This window comes from Microtus oregoni, unplaced genomic scaffold, assembly GCF_018167655.1.
Source record: "Microtus oregoni isolate MIOR12 unplaced genomic scaffold, Mior012 000001F_ref0000356, whole genome shotgun sequence".
Lineage (NCBI taxonomy): Eukaryota > Metazoa > Chordata > Mammalia > Rodentia > Cricetidae > Microtus > Microtus oregoni.
In genome coordinates this window covers 42,264,255-42,289,362 of record NW_024543060.1, presented here as the reverse complement: position 1 = coordinate 42,289,362, position 25,108 = coordinate 42,264,255, and the positions used below count along the sequence as shown (strand labels likewise).

Here is a 25,108-nt window from a genome sequence, read left to right as displayed (position 1 = left end):
GAATCTGTGTCAAATGAGAATTGTCAGCCACAGTTATAAACTCCTGCCTCACACAGATAGGGTAACTAAGGTCACAGAAATTCCTTGTGTGTATGTCTAGATTACCCGACTAGGCTAGAGAAGAGAGCCACTTAAAACAAAGCCCAGGTATGAGGAGAATCTACAATGAACTGTTTGGTCTCATGCTAGGGCTAGTATTTAATGAATGAATAAAGGCCTTAGGAAAACTTAAAGTAACAAGGACCATTGCTTGTCCATTAACCATTTTGCTATTCTACATTAAGTCTTATTGTATATTATAATAGTCACAAAATTGGTTGGATTTTCCCGAAAACTAGAAAGCATCACAATTAAGTAAATGGGTAAGAATGATGTAAGCTTAGGAATTCATTCTCTTTTGTGTTACTGAAGATATTATCTACCTATCACTAACTTCTGATGGTAATCTTATCTCTCCAGATGCAATTGGACAGCAACCATTCTTTGGTTTGCAAAATACTTACATAATCAATACTTTAACAGAGATATGAAGGGTACCATTGCAAATTTATTTGACACACCTGAGCAAACTGAATGTGCGAGCATCCTAAAATCCACAATGTTGTCTTAGGTCTTTGTTCGATAGGGCCATTCAAGAGATAGTTTCCTCTTTATTTAGGTAAATGCTATAGGAGTACATTTTCAATGGTGTGTCAGAAGGGTTTGTAGGATTGACCTGTAAACACTGGATGCAATGGTTATATATACTTACATGTTTCGACTTGATATTCATTCCCCAAACCATTTTAGTTCTGATTTTTAGAACCACATTAATAACAATCTCAGAACGGATAAAGAAAATGTAGTACATTTACACAACGACATTTTACTCAGAGGAAAAAAATGACATCTTAAAATTTGCATGCAAATGATGGAACCAGTAAAAAACATCCTGAGTAAGGTAACCCACACCCAGAAAGGCTAACATAGTATGTACTTACTCATAAATTGTTATTAGACATAAAACAAAGGTTAACCAGCCTATAGTTCAAGACTCCAGAGAAAGTAGGTAACAAGGAGAACCCTAAGAAAAACATGCATGTATCCCCCTGGGAAGGGGAAATAGACAAAAACCTCTTGAGAAAATTGGGAGCACTGGGATGGGAGGAGAAGGGATAGAGAAAGAGGAGGAGGAGGGGAGAAAGGAAGTGGGGAGAAGAAAATGAGGGAACGAGATTATAAAGATGGGGTAAGGACAGAGAAGGAGAACAAGAAAAGAGATATCTTGATTGAAGGAGCCATTATGGAAATAGTGAGAAACCTGGCACTAGGGAAATTTTCAGGATTCCACAAAAATGACTTTGGCTAAGCAATAGTGGAGAAGGTACCTAAACTGGCCTTCCCCTGTAATCAGACTGATGAATACCTTAACTAATTCAATACAGAGTTATAGTGAATGATGTGACTTCTAAAAAGATTGTTCAGGGAAAGACTGAATTTTAATTTCTTAAGGAGCTAATAAGCATAGTTTAATGCTGGTGGCCATGTCAGAGAAACAGCAGTTGCCAATTGAAGTTTGGGAGGTCGGCCAACCAGGAAGCAATTCAGTGATGGATGAATCTCAGATAGGCAATCTTCTGAGGGCTTCTGCTCCAGAATGTCTCTTGCTACAGCTGTCTCTTGCTAAATGTTTGTTGTTGTCATTTTTCTCTGGTATCTGGCAAGGTATGAATGGGTGAAGAAGGATCTCTAATGCCTTACATGTCGTGTCATTGTCTCACAGAAATAGACAATTCTACTGGACACTTTTCCCTGTGGATTATTATGAAGATAATTTTTCTCTTAAACTTTACTGTTTAATTGAAGCAATGATTTTATATAATAAGAGTGTTAGGAAAATTTTCACGATTGTAGGTTTTTGAAAAATATAATGAGGGATTATAATAGAGATTAGTTTAATTGGAAAACTAATCTAGGCAAAAGCAAGATATGGTGTTGCTTAGCCTCTGATAAAGCAAGGGTTGCAGAGGATAGAAAATAAGAAAAAAGAAGAAGAATTTATGAGTTTCATTTGAGGAGTCATGTGACTTAGGTGAGATTGTGATTTAAGTTAATGATTCAGAGAAGCAATTGAGTCCCAGAATCCTAGCTAGCATATTTAATCTTAATGTTGGGATATGTGTTCGCAGGTTCCGGTGTAAGCAAATACATACAATATGTGTCTTCCTGGGTCTGGATTATCTCACTTGAGACGATTTCTTTTTCTTTTGTTATTGATATTTGTTGAGCTCTATATTTTTCTCTGCAACCTTTCCTGCCTCTACCCTCCCCTTCATCCCTCTCCCAAGGTTCCCACATTCCAATGTACTTAGGAGATCTTTTCTTTTTCTATTTCCCATATAAATTACATCTATGTATGTTTTTTAAATCTCATTAATTTACCTGTGAATTTACCTAGTTATTATGAGTAGAACAGCAATGAACATGGTTGAACAAATGTCTTTGTGGTAAGTTGAAGCCTCCTTTGGCTATATACCTAGAAGGTATAAGTATAGCTGTGTCCTAAGGTAGATTGATTCTTATTTTCTTGATAGATGATTAGGCACATCGATTTCCATCTTGGCTGTGCAAATTCACAATTTTACCAGCAATAGAAGAGTGCTCCAATCATTCCATCTCCATGCCAGCATTAATTGTCCTTTGTTTCATTGACCTTGGTTATTCAGAGTGCTGTAAGATGAAATCTCAAATGGTTGGGAAATTTTTAGTTTATGACACGCCAATTAGTAGCAACCAGTACTGTTTATGTGAACTGGTATAATAGTCTGTTCATCATAAGTCCTCAAATTAATAACACTTAATTTTAATATATACATATTCTCCAATTTTTATCTGACATATAACAATTTCTTTCAATGGTTGGAAGAAGCACAACTCACTATGGTTCACCCTAGTAATTAGAAATTCTTAACATTTTGTGTCTATGGCATTCAATATGCCAAGCAATTACAGTCACATTTAAACACCCATGAACCCCTCAAAAGAGATGGGAGAAATATATCTGGGCTTCACTTAACAGATAAAAGTAAACAAGGGCAAAATTCTAAAATATCAGGATATCAGACCATCTGGGTCTGGGAATTTCAATGAACTAGACACAGAACAAGTCACCTCAGTAATGATGGTGAGAAAATCCCTAGGAGAATACTTAAGAAGGGATTTAAATTACAGGTTAGTTCTACATAATAATAGTCAATGATTCTCTGCTTTTGTCATAGAAAATAGGTTAGTTCCCAGATTAGCCAAGGATGTAACAGAGAGCTTCACAGGACAGATGGGATTCCTGAAAAAAAAAAAAAAAGAAAGAAAGAAAAGAGAAAGAAGAACAAACCTCCTCCACAGTTTCGGGGACATTTTGGTGAAACCTTTAATAATCTGAATAGAGGCTCAGAGACACAATGAGCTGTTTAACTAAGAGAAACTCGAACCATTTCTGTTGTCCAGAAGCAACCAACTTCCAAGTGATCTTTTACAATAAAAGTGCCACAGCGCCTGGAGCTCAGAGCTCTCTAAGTTTGCAGACGAAAACTTCTCAGTAGGGACATTCACACATTTCTTAATTCAAACCACAGATTAGTCTATATTCTAGACATTTACTTATCCCTTATTATGTAATTTTTATAAAAACACAGGACAAAATTTGCTGAATTTTGTAATGACACTTTACAACACAAAATTTAAATAGAACAGTTAAAAATCATTTAATTATAATATCATTGTACATATACCTTTTAATATAAAAACTATAGGGAAAGATTCTATGCTATGAATTTTTGGTTCATTATTCAATAAATATCTCTTCAGCATTCATCATTTGCCAGGCATATAATACAGAGGTTTTTAAATATAAAATAATAATTTACTCAATTTGTGGCACATAGAGAAAGTATTTCATGTTTAATAATTTGAAAATATTTCCTGTCCTCTTACATTTTTATGGTCCATATGTTTTACATCTGTAGAAGGCTATTAAATAAGGGTCAGTAAATATTTCAGAAATGATGAATGGATGTATCATAAGTTTATATGATTTATAAAACCTGAAAGAATGTTTTAAACTTGAAACTCATTTGACATTTCTATAATTTTCTCTTAAACCTTTTAGTTTATTGTCTTGTCCCTTCATCTTAGCCAAAAGACTGAGAAGTGATGTGAGCCTTATGTTCATTGAATAGTCTCTATGGGATGTGTAAAGCTTCCTATTTAATAATCACTTTGCCACAATGAAGATAGAGCGTAGAACATGGAGATATTTAGAATAAATGCTCTTATTAGGAATAGGATTTAAGGAGCCATATTTGAGAAATTTACAAGTAGAAGTGTATACGAAAGAAATGTTTTGTTGTTATTCTTTCTCTCTTTTTTTTGAATTTTGTCATAAATGCTTAGCTTATTTCAACATCAGTCAACTTGAAACTTGAAGATGCAATCATTTTGTGTGTTCGATCAAAATAATTCTCCCTTCTTGCGAACAACCCTGATTATCCCATTAAGGGTTGCCTGTTCACTCTCTCTGATAAAAATTATTCACCCTGGTCATAGTGTGTTTTATAGGAACTGTCATTCATTGCTGGTAGAAACTAGTCTAATCACTATGGATAACAGTATGAAATTTCCTCAAATTATCAGTCATGGAAATTCCTGATTTTTTAGATTGCCACTCATGGAAAGTCAAATCATCTTCCTACAGAGATACCTGTAAATACCTGCTAATTGTAGCACTCTTCACAGTAGTTCGAATACAGCTAAAGTACCAATCAAGAGGTAAACAAATGAAAGAAATTTGGTATATTTTGTCTCAGTTAGGATTTCTATTAACATGATCAAAGAGAATGACCCAAAGCAACTTGGGAGGAAAGGGTATAGTCCATCTAATACCTCTAGGTAGCAGTTCATCATTGAAGAAGGTAGGGCAGGAGCTCCAGCAGAAACCACGGAAGAATGCTTCTTACTGACTTGTTTCTATGGCTTACTCAGCCTGATTTGCGATGAATCCAAGGAGCACTGGTCCGAGGGTGCCACTACCAGAATGTGCTGTGCCCAATTAAAAATGCTCTGCCAGCTTGATTCTATCTGAATCTCATGGAGATACTATCTCAAGTTGCATTTAAGGAAACTCTACTGCCCACTTTGCCTTCCTCTAATGATTTGATTATAGAATAAAACCTTCTTTTTCCTCTTGCTGATGAAATATGCAGGTTATTGAGATTTAGCCACATCAGGGCCTTCAGTACAAATGTGAAATACAGCAAAGCCTTATGGAAGTGAGATGGAGTTTCAGGTGTATACACCCAAATGCCGGACAGTGAAAGAAGACGGTGCCAGTTTCTCCAGTGAAATGCCACTTTGTCACTTCTTTTTCTTTGAAGAGAGGTGCTTATAAGCCACCTTGCATCTTCAGCCAATAGGGACCTGGGGCAACAGGACCTGAAATCTTGTTGTATCAGGACAGACATTGAGACACTGGAATGCATTCCTGTAAATGTCAGGCTAGCTGGCACCAGTCTTCAGCTCTCCCAACACTGAGGAAGGTTGCTTTGCAGTCATATCAGTGTGCATGCATTTTCTTTCTCCAGTTAAAGCATGAGTGAAACTTCCGACATCATAAAGGGAAAATAATAGTTAGTTTCAGCGTTATACATAATAGTACAAAAGGAGTGCCTTCTTTTGTGTGTGTCTACATACATATTTATTTGAAATTTCCTTCTTGTAGGTGAGGTGAAAAGATAGATACATTGGTGTATGGAGGCTCCTTATTCCTTTCCCTGTTGCTCAGAATCCTGAAATAATCACACAAAAACTGTATTAATTAAATCATTTCTTGGCCAATTATTTAAGCATATTGCTAGCTAGCTCTTATCGTTAGAATCAACCCATCATTATTATTTTGTATTTTACCACGAGGCTGTGGCCCACCAGCAATGTTTTAGCATGTCTGTCTCTCATCCGGGCTCCATGTCTTTTTCTCTGACTCTGCCCTTCCTTCTCCCAGCATCCAGTTTATTTTTCCCCAGCTAGCTGTATTCTACCCTATCAGTCTAAGGCAGATTTTTTATTAACCAATGGTATTCACAGCATACAGATGGGAATCCGACATTAATACATCATCATCATCTGCACTAGTAGGGTGAGATATATTTCATCCAACTTTAGTTCTTTATCTTGTTTGAATAAGGATCTTAAGAAATGCATAAGAAAATGACATAGTTCCATGTTTTTTCTGACTTTATTATCTCATTTAATATAAAATGTACAATTATGAAAGAGATAATACTTTTTTTATTTTAATGAAGTATTGATTCTATTGCTGAATTTATACTACTGTAACAAATATAAAATGCCACCAACAATTTAATCCTGATATAGTCAGCCTATTTCTTAAAATATTGTTTCAAAATTAGTATCACTTTGTAAAAGCACATTTGCTGTAGGAACATTTGTAGAGATTATATTATAAATGAATATAATAGATATAGAATTGTGCTAATGTTTTGGGAATTACATTACAAGATAATATTGTAACATTGCATTATGCTAAGCATTTTCTCATTTAGCTCTATCAAACATTTTGCTGGCAGCAACAGTTTAGATTTATTACTTAGTTACAACTAGAGTTGCTTCAACACTGTATTTTTTTGCAAACTAACAAAAGTAAAACATTGTTTCTAACAATTTTTAATATTTAGCAAAGCAAGTCTCACAGCAATATTTTTAGATATCAGAAATATTCACTGAATAACTAACTCATTCTTATTACCTTTTGTAAACCTCTTATATCTTTAGCCCCTTTTTCAACAATTTCAGTAGCTGATTCTTAGAAGGAAGCATCACAATTACACATGCTAAGATTATAGTGACATCAATCAGATATTTACAGATACAGCTCACAGAAACAGAATAAACAAGAATCATAGCTTTTGTGTGTTTTAGGATTATTATCAAAACCCCATCAAAATTGTAACACAGACTTGTTTGAACTATGAGTCTGTACGAATACTAATTATCTGCTACAAGATTTCTCCTCCAGTCCTTTGGGAGGAATTAAATACACTGAGAAGGAACAGGATAAACACTGACAGATGAAAACATGTGAAAGAAAAGACTCCACTAATGTTGCCAGTTAATCTTCGCCATTTGACATTTTTCTGTTTGATAGTAACCAGTCCCTGTGGACACATTCCAGAGACTTAATCTCTTATAAAATATTTACCTGTTTTGACTTGCATTTTTAGGTGGCGAATCCACTGTCAGTAACATTCCTCTTGTGTTTCTAAGTTCTGTTTTTAACCTTCACCATACTTGTATTTGCTAGAATTTATCATAAACTATGGAATATTAGGGGAATTTTTCTTACAATTTTTTTCTGATTTGAAAGATAAAGACCATGAGAAATTCTTCAGAAAAATATAGTCAGTGGTCATGACTTCATCAATAACAAAGTTTGGGCAAAACATAATGTTTTCACGTTTACACTACAATAAACAGAACTTGATCTAGACTAGGGCAGGAAGCAGTTTTCTGTCTTTGTTCATTCTCTTTCCTGGGCTATTAATGATCTGACTTAATTTTCTAGTAACAGTTATATTTATCAAAAAAAGCACATTTGATCCTGTCCTCCCTACAGACGCAGAGAAGTGACTTAACGAATCATTTATGCCATCCATCAATATGGCTCCACTGTGCTTCTTCAGCTTCCACTATAGGGGCTGAACCAAATACTTTTTGATTGATTCCATTTGTTATCATTGCTACAAGCCAAGGACACTGTGTAAGTCAGGGAGAATTAGACCTGAGGGGATGTTTTTGGTAGAGTCAAGCATGGGTCATCCATTTAATTTACTTTACCATCAGTAAAACATCCATTGGTAAATTGTGTAGAATTTTTTTTTGTTCCCTCTAGATATCTTAAATTGAATTTTGTAAAGGGTATGTCTCATGGACAATCTAGATAGCTATAATGCAGACACATAATGTTCCAATTATTGAGACATAATATTTCAAAATATAAATAGAAGTATTTAAATGACCCAGCCTTGTTGTACATGAATAACATTTATGTGGTATATGAGATTAATTTTTTAGTTATACTGGCAAAGAAGCTAGAGCAGTCTTTGTCTATCATGAAGATGTACTTGAGCTGGTGTCTATGCCTCAATGCACTTTCTCATGTTTTTCCATAAGTGTTTTAAGGTGCAGAGAAATCATTATACTGATTCATTCTACAATGGACAAGAAGAAAATGTGTCTCTTAAAGTGTTACCTTGAGTCAAATTACTAAAACTTTATTTTGTCAGTGCTTTAAAAACATAGGAATATTTTCATTTACAATAAAGTCTCTTGAAAATTATTAACGATATTTAGTTAGAGATTGTTGAAAAACACATTACTTATCTTGCTACTTTATAAAACTTACAAAGAAGATGTTATGTCATAAAAAATTATTGAAATAACTGCAAAGTATTATCCTCCCTACAACTGAGAGATCTGGTGACAGACTGAAATTAAAACAAATTACAGAACAATGTTCCATTATACAACTATTCTAAGTAAAATATCTGTTTCTAAAACACTATGTCAAGTGTGCATTACTTGAACTGAGATACTTCTGTCTTCTATAAATCATCACTTGGAGCAATTTAAAAAACTATAAAATATTAGAAAAAATTAAGTTCATTCATAAAGTAAAATCATAAACATGTATATGTAAATATATAAGCATATATCTGTGTATAATACACAGCTGTTTTATTCTCAAAAAAAGAGGACTGTCAGTACACATATTTCTCTTTAGCTTACAAATACAGTGGATTCCCTAGAAGCAGTGGCCTCTCCAGTCAAAGAATCAGGTAGGTGATCTTCACTATCTCTAGTTTCTTCCGAATGCAATCCCTAGTAGCGTATGCTACATCTCGTGTGACTTCTCCTCCTCCTCCTCTCTCATTTTCAGTGGTCTACAAAGATCTGGCGACACATCCCTCATGTCTTCCTCCTGTGGCCCTCCCAGCCCACTCAAGCCCTTCCAGCCCACCCTCACTTTTAAGTGTCTGCTCCTAATTCTTAGACACACATTTTACTGGGGACCACCAGTGGCCAAACCTGGCAGGTTTCAAAAAGATTCCCTACAGGCAACGATGCCACAGAGTCTCCTGAGAAACTTGGAGGGTAACATAATCCCCAAATCAGAACACTCAGCCAACAAAAACAAGAGTAATCATCAGCACCCAGAATTATAATTTTCTCCAACCCTGATACATAGATACCAGCATGCTGCCTCTGGGACCATGACTGCGTCTGTGGTTCATGCTGCAACTGAGGTCCTTGCTGATGTCCGTGGTCTGTACTGTCACCAGAAACCATGTGGTAGCCCATGATATGTTCTGCTGCTGACTGTAAAGGGCGGCGTAGCTCTATTGCAGTGCTATAGATGACTGCAGACACATGTTGAAAATGAGAGATACAGAAGGTTTCTGTGACAATCTCACTTCCCCTCTCTTTCGCTAAAAATTGAAACAATCTTGACATGAAGTCACTCATAGATTGATGCCTAGCCCAACTGTGGTCAGAGAGGCTTCACCTAGCAACTGATGAAACAGGTGCAAAGATCACAGCCAAACATGAGGTGGAGCTCAGTGAATCCTGAGAAAGAGGGCAAGAAAGGCTTGTAGGACCCAGGGGTTTCAAGGGCACCACAAAAACGAAAACAAACAAACAAAAAACAAGCAAACAAAAACACTACCACCACCAAAAACTAAAACAAAAAAGAACCCCCCCCCAAAAAAAAAAAAACAAAAACACAGAATCAACTAACATGGCCTCATAGGGACTCACAGAGTTTGAATCAACAAATAGGGGCCCTTCCTGGAAATGACTTAGTCCCTCTGCATATATGTTATTGTTATGTATCTTGATCTTCAAGTTAGACTTATAACACTGAGAGCAGGAGCTGCCTCTGTTTGTGTTGCTTGTTTTGGGGACCCATTTCTCCTTCTGGATTACCTTATCCACCCTGGATAGAAGAGAAGGTGCCTAGTCTCACTACAACTTGATATACCATGGCGGCTGATATTTATGTGAGCGCTGTTAGTATCTGCAGAAAAAATAGTGGAGCAGGAGTGGATTGGGAAAGGGGTGGGAGTGAGAGGTGGGGAGAGAATTGGGGAGGGGAGGGACTCACAACAGGACAGGGAGGGGAAACTTTGATTGGGGTGTAAAATAAATAAATTTCCCGAAGTGTAGTTTTTCACAGTTCATATCTTTTTGGTGAGGGTGGGGATATGAAAAATTCTTTTTTTTTTTTTTTTTTGAGTAACAGCTCTAGTTGTCCTGGAACTAGCTCTGTAGGTCAGAGCTCGAACTCGTAGAGATCCACTTGTCTCTGCCTCCTTAGTGTTGGGATTAAAGACATGAGCCTCCTAAATCCAGTTCTTCTGAGGGCTGGTCACTGGGAATTTGACCATTCGCCAATGAGTATATGGGTGTGTGTGTCGGGGGAGTCATATGTATGTATGTATTTATTTATTTTTCTTGGGAAGGTTACAAGTATTAGGTGTATCTGGGCGGAATGGGAGGTCAATGTGATTGGGTGCATTATTTGAAACTCTGAAATAATCAATACAAACGTTGTGTTGGGAAAAAAAAATGGCCAAGGTTAATAAAACAAGTGACATGAAAATGTGGAGTATGTGGTACTTTGATTCATTGCTTACAGGACTGCAAGTCTGTATGGCCACTATGGAGATAGTGGTGGTTCTTTAGGAAGATATGAATCTACCTAAAGATCCAGCTATACTTCTTCTGGGAATGTCCCTTATAGGATTTGTCCCTACCAAAGAGGCACTTTCTCAACCATTTTCATTGTCAGAAATTGGAAACAATCCAACAATCCATCAAAAGATAAAAGAGCAAAGAAAATGTAGTATATTAATGCAATGGACTCAGTTCTTAAAATATAATCATGGAGATTTTCAGTAAATGGAAAAAGCTAAAAAAAAAAAAATAACCTGAGTGAGGTCACCCAGACCCAGAAAAGCAAATATGGTTTATATTTCCTAATTTGAGACTATTAGCTGTTAAGTCATTGATAAGCAAGCTATCGTATGCATAAACCCAAGTTTTAGCTATAGAGTGACTATAGAGGAGGGATGGATCTCCCGTGTAAGAGGTCTTAGACTAGATAATTATAGATGGATGGGTTGTGTGTGGGGTGGACTGAAAAGGGAAGATCAAATGTGAAGGGAAATGAAGAGGAAATAATGAAAGGAATACAGGGAGAGATTGCTACAACGAAGGGGGCATTTGAGGGGCCGTGGATATGTAATACAGCACAAGCTCTCTAGAAATATACATATATGAATGTAATCAAGTAAAATTGACAAATAATGGAGAGACCGATCACCACCTTGACTTCTTCCTCACTAAATAATGCTTGCAGTACGGGGATTGGTTTACATTTTATTGGGTTGTTGGCAAAAAGGGTCCTATGTATATCCGCAAAACAAACCCTGCTATTACTGAGGCTATTGGTTGCTCTACACAAGCTGACAATAAGGCCCTATTGCTGAAAAAAATACCTACACTACTGGGTGAACATGGAAAAGCAATGTTGGTCCCATCTAGAGCCTTCATTTCTAAGGACTAGTATTCACAGTACCAGCATAGTCTACCAAAAAATAAAAGTAAACATTAACCCAGCTACAAATCCTTAATCTACAGTGATGACCTACTTACAAGATACCATGGTGCAATAGAGACACACAGCTTGTGGTAGTAACCAGCTCATATCTGATTTGTTTTCAGATATGATATAGAACTCATAGCCAACACTGCTCTGATAACCAAGAACCTGAGATCAGATAGCCCAGGGACTTAGCAGAAATCCAAATGCTACTACTTTGCTAAAGAAACTTAGCAATTAAGCCACTCTTAATGACATTCTGCTATACTCATCCATCAGAATCTTGCTCAACCTTTCTCAGAGACTCTTCCTCCTGCAGCAGGTGGTAACAAATATAGAAAACTACAGGCAGGAAATGATAGGAGAATGAAGGACTTTAACACACTCAGTGGGATATCTCCATTAAATCTCCCCACACTCAGGCCTCAAGAAATCCTCCGGAAGAGGAGGAAGAAAGAATGTAAAAGTCAAAATGGATTGAAGACCCTAGCGAAACAGGACTTTCTAAACATGTCAGGACTGATGTACATAAGAACTTAAAGAGACTCTGGCAGCATGTGTAGAGCCCACATGGGCCTGCACAGACTGAGTCCTACAGCTGAGAAGAGAAATGGACACATTCCTCCATCTTAAACATAAAAACTACCTCCACTTGAGAGCCACTTGAAATAAGAAATTAGTTTTCTCTAAGGGAGTCTCACTGGGGAGACAAAATACTTGTTAAGGATAGGCCCCTTGGCCAGAGGTAGTTTGCCAACACAAAATGACTTCAACAGTACTTTGATCTTTCTCAGTGATCATTTGATCTTTGTGTCAGATTTTTTTTAACCTCACAGATCACATAAATCACAGATTACATAAATATATTGGCTTTCAGTTTCAAGGTTTAATGGAATTTGTGTGTGTGTGTGCGTGTGATTTTGTGTGCCTCTGAGTTTCTATGTTAGTAGTACTTTTTCTTTGGCTCCATTTCTTCTGTTGTTTTATTCAAAAGAATAAATATTATTCCTAGTTCTTTTTGTTTTATCTTACTTTATTTTTATTCTTCATCTTTAGATGCATGTTTGTTTTCAAAAGAGAGACAAAGAGCAGGGAGTGTTTGGATACCAAGAGACGGAAGATTGGGAGGAACTGGGAAGAGTTTAGGAAGGTGAATCCATAATCAAAATACATTGTATAAAAAAAAACTATTTTCAAAAAAACTATTTTCAGTAAAAGAAAAAATAAAGAAAATAATTATGATATAATCAAATTTATAAATATGGTCATCACTTTAATATATATAAATATAGTTATGATTTTAATTCATTTCCTCCAAAGTCAGGTGGTCAAATTTAGTTATTCAGAGAATTCTATTAAGAAGTGAACTATTTAAGAGGTACTTATGTACCCATGCTTGCCTCTCTTGAGGAGAAAGTTAATTCTAAGATTTCATTTGCAATCCCTTTGCCTCACATGATGTGAGAACTTAGCAATAGGTCATAATTTTATAAGCAGAGAGGGAGCCTTTATCAAGTGTTAAACTTGACTGCACATTTGTTTGAACTTTTCAAGCTGAGGCTACAGGACATTATCCTTGGTAAGTCACGTTGTCATAGCAGCATAAATAGCACAACAATAACAACAGAAATTACCTTGCCTGCATCCATCATTATCTTTCTTTCTTTTACCATGTCAAGCAACCATTCAACACTGGGTTTCTCAAAGTTGTTATCTCAAAGTTGTTTTGATTTGCATTTCCCTGATTGCTAAGGAAGTTGAGCACGACCTTAAGTGTCTTTTGGCCATTTGAACTTCTTCTGTTGAGAATTCTCTGTTCAGTTCAGTGCCCCATTTTTTTTTAATTTGGTTAATTAGCATTTTAAAGTCTAGTTTCTTGAGTTCTCTATATATTTTGGAGATCAGACCTTTGTCTGTTGCGGGGTTGACCCTATCCTAGAGCAATACTGACGAATATATTGCATATCATCATTGAACCTTCATCTGGTAATGGATGGAGATAGAGACAGAGACCCACACTGGAGCACTGGACTGAGCTCCCAAGGTCCCAATGAGGAGCAGAAGGAGGGAGAACATGAGCAAAGAAGTCGGGACCACGAGGGGTGCACCCACCCACTGAGACAGTGGAGCTGATCTACTGGGAGCTCACCAAGGCCAGCTGGACTGTGACTGAAAAAGCATAGGATAAAACTGGACTCTCTGAACATGGCGAACAATGAGGGCTGATGAGATGCCAAGGACAATGGCACAGGGTTTTGATCCTACTTAATGTGCTGGCTTTGTGGGAGCCTAGCCAGTTTGGATGTTCACCTTCCTAGATATGGACAAAGGGGGAGGACCTAGGACTTACCACAGGGCAGGGAACCCTGACTGCTCTTTGGACTGGAGAGGGAGGGGGAAAGGAGTGGGGGGAGGGGGAGATGGTTGGGAGGAGGGGGAGAAGGGTGGGAGGAGGGGGAGAAGGGTGGGAGGAGGGGGAGGGAGGGAAATGGGAGGCTGGGAGGAGGTGGAAACTTGTTTTTTTTTTTTTCTCCTTTTCGAAAAAAAAAAAAAAAAAAAACAACACTCGGTTTCTATGTCGTTTTTACTGCCCACAAACAATGTCAAGAACATGCAGTAATGTGACTTTACCTCATGAAATGAACAGCTCATTTTACATCAGGCTATTTATTTCTAAGGTAGGAAGATATAATAAAAATATTCTTATTCTCTTTTAATACACACAGTAAGTAGGAGATCTTAGAAACACAAGCCGAATGCAAGTCACAGTTCTATGGTTTTGTGAATGTTCAGGTATGCTAATTTTATTTGTTATTTATATTAATAGTTCCATTTTTGTCCAATGAGAATATTTTATAACATATTAAAATATGTATAATTACAATAATCGTTGTAAATTTGTAGAATTAAAAATGTAGATATTGAAGAAAGTTATTTCAGTGCACTAAGAGTCTTACTTTCCTGTGCTTGGCAAATTGTTGCTGACCCCAGAAAATTAGGCCTTAGCTCTGCATTAGAATTTGATCTAAAATATATATTTGACTCTCATACGACAGAATCCCTCTCTATATAGAAAATTACTCTTTAATTCAGTTTTCAGGAAAAAATCTATGTTTAGCTCAGATAGCATGCAGCTAAACAAACACAATTTCCTGAAATCCAGAAATTAACCAAGATAAGACCGCTAGCAGAAATTTCATTTTCTGCATGTGATAAGAAGATGAGACCAATATTTGCCTGATACCGCATGAAGAAATTGTAGCATCTTTTAGGGAACTAAATGACAAGATGTATTTTATTCTGACAGCATGGACAAGCAGAACTGGATTCAAAGTCAGTGACTTCTAATAACTGTCAACGGTTGTGCAATAAAATAAATTGCTCCATTTTGCATTCTCAAGAATGGTCATAAATTCTTTTTGAGTGACACCTTACATTTTTCCTCAAGTTAAAGTTTTTAGAATTGTGGTATTAAACAGAACTTTTATGTTTTTATACTTTTTGAATAAATTTATTATAATAAATTCTAAAATATATCATGACACCCCACATTAAATGTACCATTCATGGTGAATTTGCTATGGGTTATGATAGTGTTCTTTTATATTTGAGAGAGGTGGGATCCTTTCTTTAAAGGGGAACCAATGCTATCTGATAACAGTTTCTGAGAAGTTAAGCTGTGTTACTTTGTGCTACGTGCAGAGTAATCACCAAATACTCATAGCAATTAAAGAATTGAGAATTTAATTTTATGCAGTTTTATCATTTTAATATTATGAAAACCAAGAAAGTACTATTATGGAATTCAATCTATAGTTTCTACAAGCTTTTATTATTTATCATATTATATGTGTATGTGCCTGTGTGTTTGCATGTACAACATATTGTCATACATAGGAACACATGGATATTAGAAACACATTTGACACCCTGAAACTTTAGTTAGCACTGTACAGGTGCTGGGAAATGAGTCCAAGTCTTCTAGAGGAGAAACAAGCCTTTTTAACAGCTCACCAATAATAGATGCCCCATATTGGGCATCTTCATTTGGGGAGGTTGTGGAACTTTCAGCAAGTGGGGCATCTTAGGAGGAAATAGGTCTCTGGAAGATTGGACTTGAAGATGCCAGAATAACTTTACGTCAAACCCCAAGTTTTCTGTTTCTTGCTCCACAGAAATTGATCAAACTATGTAGCAACAGAGTAACAACATTTTCAATGCAATAGCACCCATATTTTTGTTTGTTGTTTTGTTTTTCAAGACTGTGTTCCTCTGTGTAGTTTTAAAGCCTATCCTAGAACTTGCTCTGTAGACCAGGTTGGTCTCAAACTCACAGAGATCTGCCTCTTCATCCTGAGCGCTGGGATATAGGTGTGTGCCCCCACTGCCCCACTACTCCCATATCTTATAGCTTGATCCTTTAACACTATGAGACATAGAGATATACTTTGTATATGTTTGGTTGAAGAACGAAAAAGAAACTTATATACTCTTATATGATATGATAAATATGTACTAAACTAAACAATTATATTGATGATTTGAAATCACATCTTTCTTGAAAAAAATGCAGCTGAAAGATAAAATGCCCACCCAATAGCTATGTTTAACACCCACAATCCACTCTCATTTTATTCATGGTTTACTAACACAACATAAAATAAGAAAACTATGGTAACTTTCTTAATTTTAGACAGGGTTGGACATATGAACTTACTCTAGGACCTCCAGTAATTAGTGAAAATGAGAACTAGCTTTGAAATATTCAGTTCCTTTCTCAGAACTGACAATGACAATAACAAAGAATTTCATAAAATTTTACCTCACTTAGCAACGATCTTGGAAAGAAATGAGATTCATATTATTACTGTTGTTAAAGCCAAAATTCTAACATGTATTTTAAAAGATTTTGTTTTAAGTTTTGAATTTAATTATATGGAGTGTTACAAAGATAAACTTTACATTTATTAATGCTTTCAGTAAATATATATTGAAAGTTCAGACTCATGTTAAATTTAGTGTGACACCTTTAGGTATGGCTTTTATGGAACTACTTGGAGCTCTGGAAATTATAATTAGAAGTTTATGGATTTCCATTGTACATTCAACTTTATTGACACAAATTCATTAGAAAAAATGTTTAGTCATTTCATGTGACTAAGAACATTTTCTCTGTGAAGCAAAGGTAATAGTTAAATAGATGTTTTTGCTAAGTCTAATACAAGATAAACTTAGGTTTTATTTCAGTAATTTTGAAAGATGTAGAAAAAGAGGCTCTCTAAAAAGGAATTATGAATTCCATAACTTATTAATTTTTAAATGTAGATGTCAGTATTCTCTAGAATTTTAAAATGGAGGACTTGGCTAAGTGTTAACGGATAAAACCAATTTGAATTTTTATTAAAATTATCCTACGTAAATGCTGTTATTTTCATTAAAAAATTATTCAGCATGATATCCAGTGATGGTAGTGCATGCCTTCAATCCCAGCATTCAGGAGGCAGAGGCATCCAGATCTCTGTGAGTTTGAGTCCAGTCTGGTCAACAAGAGCTAATTTCAGGATAGGCTCTAAAGCTACAGCAAAACCCTGGTCTCAAAAAACAAAAAAGCAAAACAAAACAAAACAAAACAAAAATTCTACATTGACTTGGATAATGTTCCTAAACAAGTTATTAGTTGTGTATATAATATTACTTATATTGCATTATAAAACACTGTTACTTGGAATACATCAACACTTGAGTACAAAAATTAACACATACACTGTTGTTTCCTCATGAAACATTGCCTTTATTAAATAGGAAGGGTGCACTGGGTTAAACTGCTCTCTGTCTTAACAAAGGAATAGTGAAATAACCACATATTATGCAACCTTCAACCACTGATGACACAAAAGGGTGTGATCAATCTTTTGTAATAAAGATAAATCTACCAATTATGTATATGAAATTTTTCTCTACAGTGTAATTTTATTTACTGGTAATTTAAAGTCACTTTTATAGATAATATTTCAGTGCTATTTGACTCTAAGAACCAAACAAATTTATAAAATAATATATTTGTTTACTTTTCTACAGACTCAATAGTTTTATATTGCCAAAAATATTAGATCTGTCATCACCTGCTTTCCAGTTAGTTATAAAACATGAAAGGAGATCTCCGTGATTTGGAAACTTCCCACAGTAGTTGACCTCTAAATAAAATTATTATTCACTGTTTTATTGTAAAATATATTTTCCAGTTAAAAATATGACAAACTATAAAATATCACTGAAATACACATGTTAAGTAAATATAAATGGCATCATAGCATACTCTCAACCTTCAACCAATCTTTAGGGAAAACCAGAATGAATGTCAGTCAAAAGAAACAGGCCTTTTTTTTTTTTCTAATGCTTCCTCTCTTACCAGCTACAAGTGAGTGTTTTTTCATTCATTTCTGTTATAGCAGCTATGTGGATATTAATTACTTTTCCATTCTATCATATATTTACCTTGTTTGTTTTGAAATTTTATCCATTTTATGTATTAATTGTATATTTTTCACTCTTTCTCTCTCTCTTTCACACACAAACACACATACACACTCCCTTTCTCCTTTCTTTCTCTGGCAACAATTTTGATATTTCTAACTAGCTAGTACATCTTGAATTGTCACGTTTCTATGGATTGCAACGAGACTGTCGCTTACCAGAAAGGTTACGGGTCTTTCAATTTTGGTAGCTACCTGGTGTCTCTTTGACTTTCCCTACTCTTTCCCTATATCTCTGTTCAGATTTCTTGCTTTACTTTACTCTGCTAAGCCATTGGCCAAAACAGCTTTATTCTTTGTCCAATAAAGCAACAGTTACACAGAAGGACATCCCACATTAGTCTCAAGGTAAAGTTATCATTTCTCATTAAAGAAATTTTTTTCATTGAAGTATTTCTAGATTTTTTTTAGTTTTCTGTTTAATTACTAATAAATTAGAATTTTTATTCATAAAAATAATATTTTTAAAAAGTGGAAAAATATATAAAATATATTCAATACTGAAATTTTAAAATTTAATATGACTCTACACGGCTTTTATTCTAAGTGATTATTTCAACTGCATAGAAATTTATTAATATGTACAGATATGTGTCTGTTTAATTTGGATGTGTGATGTTTTTATTTATTAGTACATTTTTAATAATAATATATATTCATTTCAAAATAAAAGTAAAATTGAAATAATTATTAATTAAATTTATTCTTTGACCTAATACATGTGTAAAAAACATAATTGCTTTCACTTCCCATCTCTGTCATAAGACACTTCTCAAAAATGTCTTCCAATGTTCAGTTCTTTTCTGTTATGTCTTGTGATCCACTGATTTTAAACAAGACCATCTGTGTGGTCATTATTGATACTCTCCACTGGAGCTAAATGTACGCACCAATTTTACACGAGTATTGAAGATGACTGTTAGAAAACCACAAGTTCGTTTTGGAAAGACAGGGCCCCACTAGCTATGTCTCCATTCATAACTTGATTGTTGACATGAATAACTGCAATTTCTGTGAGTCAAAGATTGTATTCTCTATGTCATGACAAGAAAGGGACACTTTCTATTTTAGCTCTTCAATTCTTTCAGCCTCCTCTTCCATGATCTTCCCTGCACTTTGCAGGAGGGTAATATAAAAGTCCTGCATCCACAATCTGAGGCGATGCTTCACGGTCTAGAAAATGCTTAACTTGATTACATTTATTTTTAAGATAAGGAAATCAAACCAGTCAGCTACACTGTCATTTTCCTTAGAATACATTGCATCTTCCTATAACCACACCTGAATAGTTATTTTTTTTACATTTTTCTCAAAATTAAAGGCAAAATAATGATATTAATTCTTTGTAGTTCAGATATAGCCAACATATTATTTTATATGTGTTTATAAAATTTAGTTTAAACATTTAGTTTAAACAAACATATTCTGGGGTAGTGCGTAGGAGGTCTTTTTGTATATGTGTTGCTTTTAATGGTTAATAAAGAAACTGCCTTGGCCTGTTGATAAGGCAGAACGTAGGTAGGCAAGGAAAACAAAAGAAAATGCTGAGAAGAAGACAGAATCAGGGAGATGACATGGAGCTGCCGGAAACAGATGCTGAGAATCTTACCCGGAAAGCCACTGCCACGTGGTGATACACAGATTAATGGAGACAGGTTAAATTAATAAAAGAGTTAGCTAGTAAGAAACCCTAGCTGATGGGCCAAACAGTGATTTAATGAATACAGTTTCTATATGATTGTTTTGGGTGTAAGCTAGCCAGGAGCCTGGGAAGAACAAGTGGCCCACTCCCTCCTACAATATTCTTCAAATATTGTTCTACTTTATCATTTCTTTGTAAACATACATAATGTTAATATCAGACATTATTCACAGTATGCGTTATACTAAAAGATATAAACATCTGTTGGAAACGATACTAAGGACGTGTGTATATGATTCTATTATTGAGAAGTACAACAAAGCAAAGAACAATAGCTTAGGAAAGAAAGAGTGTAAAGTAGGTCAGTCTTATGCTGACGTGTGCAGATTCTCCGCATGACTCTCCTTAGCCTGTGGAGTTAAGTGGTAATACCTACTTGTTCAGAGGAGGAAATCAAAGCCAGGCTAATTATGTGTGGTATATACAAAAATAAACTGAGAAAAAAATGTTATGTGTTCACAAATTAGTTGCTTGAGAAGCCCACACAAGCAATGAGCCCAGAGAATGTATCAGGATGCAGGTCTGTAAGAGCTTAGGAGAGTTAGGAGAAGGATATTGCCTCTGTTCAGGATCCTCGTTGTAATATTGCTACTGAAGTATGTACTTTTCCAATATCCACGTGTTGAAATCTCATCTGAAGGAAATTGTAGACAGTGAAATCTTGAGGATCTTCTATTATTAGGGTGAAGCCATTTGTGATGCTATAGGTTTACTACTATTTCTCATGCTGTGTGAGGAGACAGAGATAAGTCAAACTGTTCTTGTCATGTTAAAAGCTTGCAGGAACATTAAAAAATAGTAAAAAAAAAATCTGTTGCTTAGAAATCACCTGGTTCATGGTATCTCATTATATCAACTCAGGACAACTATAACATCTACTGCTGAAGGAAAGGCAGGTCCAGGAAAGCTTCACAGAGCACCTGATGTGGTAGACACACACCCACCTGACTCTCCAGGATATGGAGGAGTAGCCCCGAGAACATCTGCTCCCATTGTCTGGAGGATTGCATAGGTTCTTTTCCTATTAGATCTCAGCAGGGAGCTCCGTGGATCAAGACTCATTTCACTGCACTCTGGTAAGATAGGGTACATGGAGTCATTTCAATTTCTCTAAATATGTTAAAGTTTGTTATGTGCATTAGATTTTAGGGGGGGCTTTCAGGAGCTGCAGAGCAAAATATGTATTGTATGGTTTTCGATTTAACATTCTGTGGTTAATTATTAATTCCAGTTGATGTATGATGTCATGAGAAAAATCTCTATTAAAATGAAGGTTGAATGCACTGACATAAGTCTTATTATCTTTTTATAGACTCTTCTCTAGTCTTCAGCATAAATTAATGGACCAAGATTTGAGTTGTTTACTTATGCCAGTTTTTCATAAAATGTTCTTCTCAATGTAGATTTAAATGTATAATAGCAGTAACCAAGGTACTATGGATTTTTAAAGTTCTATTTTATGTTTCTGTTATTTTCCTTTATGCTTTTTATCATTACTTCCTTTCTAAGAACCTATTATAGTACATGGGACTCCTGTCAGAGGGAATGGGCTCTGTCTCTGACTTTGCTGCCAGCTCTTGGGACCCTTTCCTCCTGCTGGATTCCTAGTCTGGGTTCCTCCTACGGTGGTGCCTAGGCCTGGTGCAATGTGTTATCCATGACTGGCTGAAAGACATGGAAGGCCTGCACTTTTCTGAAGATAAGGAAGAGGAAGCAGGATGGGGAAAGTGGCTGGAAGCAGAGGACGGAGAGAAACTATAATTAGGCTGGGAACAAATAATTAATTGATTAATTAAAAAGAATATATAATTAAATGAATATTTAAATGCTTATTTTGTATATAGAACATGTTCAATTATAGGTAATTTCATTGTGCTTTAAAGTAACAAATATTTAAATTATAAATAAACCTTATTTTCTCTACAATTTGAAATGAATTAAAATTAATATGTAAGTGAACATGTTCAGCATATTAAAATTTCTTCTTTTACTCTTGTTTTCAATTCCATTAAAAGAAAATTTCTTTACCTTGTTTTTCTTATATTCTATCTTTCTGCATTGTTCAACATCTAATAATTTGGATGTCTCAAAATGAGGCTTAAATTAGATATATAGGAACAAGAAAGAATATTGATAATTTTTTACACATTTTAAGTCTATTCTGATCTTCAGGACAAAATAGGCAACTTTCATTTACAGATCTCCAGCTACTCAAATGGCCACCATTTAACTGCAAGGAGGGAGAAGTTAAACATGTATCTTGTGGAGTTTAGAGTATGACACCATTGAGGGAACTATCCAGAAAGTTAGATATTATACTGCAACATTTATTTGATATCTGAAAATTAAATATAAATTGCTTTAAAATACTTCAGTATGGAATTGGACTTATGGAAGGGAATGGATTTGTTTGCTTAAATTGGTAACATATTCTCAAAACTCACTTGTCCATGAGTGTTTCTTTAATATGGAAAACAAAAGGTCAGAGACATTAGAAAAAATCAATGACTAGCCTTCCAATGGAGCTGAAGAAAATCAAATCAGAAATATAGCCAAAGAAAAGTCTATTTTAAAAGAAAACTGCTGTGTTATTTTCTTGTGTAGTAAGTTTGATTAACCATTTCTGTGTGTCTAATTGTTTTCTTTCTGTGATCTCTTTGGTTTGTTTCTCCTTTAAACTGGATTTGGCAGCCTCACCTTGGAAGCAGAGTAGGGAGTAAAGCAATCTTTTTAATTTTTTTGTAACACCATAAAAAGCTAAAATCAGTGTTTGAATTATATGTCCCCTAAATACTTAATCGTCTCAGTCCACAATGTCACATTAATGAGATGATTTTTATAAATTCGCTTAATTTCCCTAGGACTGTAATGTAAATATTGTCAAACCAAATAGGACTATTATGTTTGAACATGTGAGAAAGGTATCAGACATCACCAGTCTTGATTACGGCAGTACTCTGTCATTAGGGGAGTCTGCAACATTTGTTATTGCTTAATTTTATTGAGTTTTCAAAAACAACTTTCTTCCTCCCATATTTATGTAATGTGCTTAGAATATTGTTTCCTCCTATGACAGATGTTTAAAGAAACATCATTTTCATTTTTATTCCTATCACTACAATAAAGCAAAATATTTGTGTGCATTCTATTCCTTGCTCTATCCTTTAGCTTTTCATTAAAAGATTCTTTAAGTGATATATTTCAGTTTCCCACCCTGCCCTTTGTTTATTTGACTGCTTCTTAGGCTGTCAACACTGCATCATGCATCTCTTTCCCAGCTTGCTTGCAACAGGGGGAGATTAATTAGTTGTTTGAAACCACCACACCCTTCTTACTAATTTTTACTGTCTCCGTCCTTTTTGGTTGTGATAAAACATATATGGGATAAAATAATCAGAAACAATAGCATTTTGCTGCACCCGAGTTCACTGTTCTGGAAATCCTAATATGGAAGTGTCAGTAGATATGGTGCCTTATGTGAGCTCTTTACTTATATCTGTCGATGTATAAAGAAGAGGACAGATCTGACCTTCAGTGCTCTCTTATATTTACATATATCTCACTTGTGATGGTAGTACTTATGTGATAGATTGCATTTCAACACTACGCCTATGATGGCATTACCTCAGAGTTTAATATTTAATTATAGAATTTGCATGGACACATGCAAGGTAGAAAATTTGTCTGATGCAATTCCCAAATGTGTGTTCAGCTCACATGCTTCATAGATGGGTCAATTTCAATAGCCCTCAATTCTTAACTCCTTCTAAGATCAACCAGAATCCATGTTTCATCAAATATCATCTAACTGAGACATTCGTGTGACTAAAAGAACAATTCAGCTATAGAAATTACTTTATAGCTGCATACCTTTGAAACTAAAAAAACTAGTCTTCAAAATACAACTGTGAGAAGCATCTAGGATGGAAATTATCACTCCAAATGGGGGAAAGGAACAGGGGAAGAAAATGAATAACAGCAAGCAAGCAAGTCCAAAATACCTAAAGGGCAGCATTAAATTTGAGGGCTTAAAAACAATCTTTCATTCTCTGCTGTAGTTATGTTGGAATGGAGCCCAGTATACTCAGCAGCTCATACATTAGGTTTCATGAACTTGCCTCAATGCTGAATACCTGTGATTATCGCAGGGTATAATTAAACCCTGGTGATTCTATTGATCTGAAGTCTCAGGACTGGACTCTCCTAGTAGCTATGTTGGGTTTTGCAACAGTGAGGACCCTCTGTCACGGTTGCATAGTCAAGCATCTACTAAATGACACTCCAATAAGGCATCTCTGTGGTGGCCATCCCCACTCTGAGTGAAGGTGAGTTTCCATTAGTTAATTTCCCAACTTACATGTCAAACTTTTAAAAATGACCTCACAGAGATGAACTGAAATAACTTTGGATTTCCTTTCATTCCCTGATAATTTTTACGTCTTGTTATGCATCAAATATCATGAACTATATATCCTAGAAAAAATAAAGACTATAAGGGTATCGAAGCATATGAAAATGTAAAAAAGGATAATTTTATTCTAATGGTGGAGGCTTGATCTTGCACCAATCTGTGGAGTATTCAGAAAAAAAATATTTTTACTATCTATCATTAGATTATAGAGTACTAAATTTAAGGGAAACACTTTTCATGAACATTTTTTAAATATACAGTTGTATTTTCTTATTGTAATTCACACAGTCACTAGTACTAGAGAATTTTTCAAGTTCTATCAATATGTTTACATTTTACTTAATATTCCCATTGACTTATTTTTATATTATTTTAGTCATATTATTTCACATTTGAGCTTTGGAGATTTTAAATTGTGCAATTTGACATGTTTTTTTTTATTTGTTTGTTTGATTGTTTGTATTTTTGACACTGTCTTCCAGAGAGAGATGGATCCATATAATGGCAAGAAGGGGAACTGAGATGTTTGACTTGGAGAAAAGTGTGTTAGAAGATACATCTCTGGACAAGGTAGGGAAATGGAAGCATGAGTTATAGGGATGTACTGACTATTCTAGGTTGCATATATCTAGGACTGGGAAGTAGATCCATAGAATTCCCAGACATGACAATGTTCAACATTTAAATGCAGAAAACATTGTGTTTCTAAATGCTCTTATTTATTTTTTTTTAATTTTTATTATTTTGTC

General features: G+C 35.2%; 1 protein-coding gene across 1 annotated transcript in view; it reads left to right on the top strand.

Moving 5' to 3' along the window:
- The window catches only part of Slitrk6 (SLIT and NTRK like family member 6), a 72,641-nt gene extending 47,767 nt beyond the window's left edge, over positions 1-24,874 (top strand). The window contains exons 3-4 of the transcript XR_005976119.1: positions 20,810-21,024; positions 24,842-24,874. The gene's annotated coding sequence lies outside the window, so the exon portion shown is untranslated. The remainder of the gene's footprint in view (positions 1-20,809; positions 21,025-24,841) is intronic.
- Positions 24,875-25,108: the final 234 nt, after the last annotated feature.